Source organism: Penaeus monodon, chromosome 15 (genome assembly GCF_015228065.2).
Source record: "Penaeus monodon isolate SGIC_2016 chromosome 15, NSTDA_Pmon_1, whole genome shotgun sequence".
Taxonomy (NCBI): Eukaryota; Metazoa; Arthropoda; class Malacostraca; order Decapoda; family Penaeidae; genus Penaeus; species Penaeus monodon.
In genome coordinates, this window is record NC_051400.1 from 38,229,810 (window position 1) to 38,230,050 (window position 241).

The 241-nt window shown below is 30.3% G+C and overlaps 1 protein-coding gene across 1 annotated transcript in view; it reads left to right on the top strand.

The window, feature by feature from the left end:
• LOC119582357 (cilia- and flagella-associated protein 57-like) overlaps positions 1-241 on the top strand; it is a 16,334-nt gene that overhangs the window by 1,507 nt on the left and 14,586 nt on the right. The window lies entirely within an intron of this gene.

Below are 241 nucleotides of genomic sequence, written 5' to 3' on the forward strand. Positions count from 1 at the left end.
CATGTCATTCTCATATATCGATTCTCATATATCGTATTAACTCTCTTTCACTTCTATATGTCATAATAATGATTCCATGATTATTTATGTCATAACAGTGATTTAATAAGCTCGTATCCCTTTCCTCTTTTTATTTCACAGAAGCGTAACTTTTCCTACTTCTCCTAGGTATTATATTTTTCTTCTCAAACGGTATCGGAATAATATTTTGAAGCCGTAATGTTAAATGTTTATTCGTAGG